Source organism: Oryzias melastigma, unplaced genomic scaffold (assembly GCF_002922805.2).
Source record: "Oryzias melastigma strain HK-1 unplaced genomic scaffold, ASM292280v2 sc00247, whole genome shotgun sequence".
In the NCBI taxonomy this organism is placed as follows: Eukaryota; Metazoa; Chordata; class Actinopteri; order Beloniformes; family Adrianichthyidae; genus Oryzias; species Oryzias melastigma.
The window spans coordinates 338,120-339,277 of NW_023416889.1; positions in this window are offsets into that span (position 1 = coordinate 338,120).

Here is a 1,158-nt window from a genome sequence, read left to right on the forward strand (position 1 = left end):
ACTTTTTGTGTTGTTACAATTGAACATAAACATGAATATAATGTTTTTTTGTGTGTAAAAACAAGCATGTTGTGATCATTGTTCAAAAACAGTAGCTCTGGCACAAACATTTAAAGAAATATTAAATAAATAAATAAATCCCTCTTTAGTAAGAATATATTATTGTTTTTTTGTGAGGTCAGATTAAACAGTATATTAATAAAGTTATTAATACATTAATAAAGGGGAAAAACAGCTACTTGAGCAAATCTTCAACTAATTAGTTGAAAATTATTATTGAAAATGATCACAACTCTTATTACAACATTTTGGAAAAACTTACAGCTTTTCTGCCAGAATTATTCCAAAAAAGTATAATGAGATTGTCGAGGAACTGTACCTCAATACACTATAGAGTTTCTCCTGTTTTCCATATTTGGATGCTGGTGTGCGGCAGACTTTTTGCCAAGGAAAAAGTGTACCTTCTCTCAAAAAAGGTCGAAAGACACTGAACTAAAGGGAGGATAATCTAGTCCTGTGAGCCACACCATAGACTGTAGAATATTTTACTCCACTCGATTATCCTCTCGTTAGTGGACTGTCCGTTAGCCAAAGCTAAGCTAAATTTACCTTCAAACCTGGGGCTACCTGGCCTAATCAAATGACATATTTGAAATCTTCACTGACTTTCTTGATCATTTTCCAATTCGTACTGCTCTTCTTTTCCTCCTTCTTCCCACAGCAGCTTTTTTTTATTCAAAACACAAATGACATAGAGTAAGAAACAATAAACTATAGATCAGTTGTTTAAAGGGGCCCTACCATGAAAATTCTACTTTTTGAGGTTTTTAATGCATTATACTGATCATTCTTCACTATAAAGAACCCAAAAGTGGCATTTTGATCCGTTCATGCATTTATGAGTAATCCTCTAAAAACCTGCTCTGTCTTCAGCAGCCCCTCCCATACCCATGGAAACGAGCGGTTGGAAACGTGCTGACGTAAGATCGATGCCAAACGCTCCCTCCCTGCTATGACAGCTCCGCCCCCAGACTAACACCAACCTTCAATTTCTCCACAGAGCTAGTGATGATCAACAAAAAAACTTTCATTTAGATGCAGAGTACCGTATATCTTCCAGTTGTGTCATGTCATAAATTCAAATCCAGCTCAAACAGG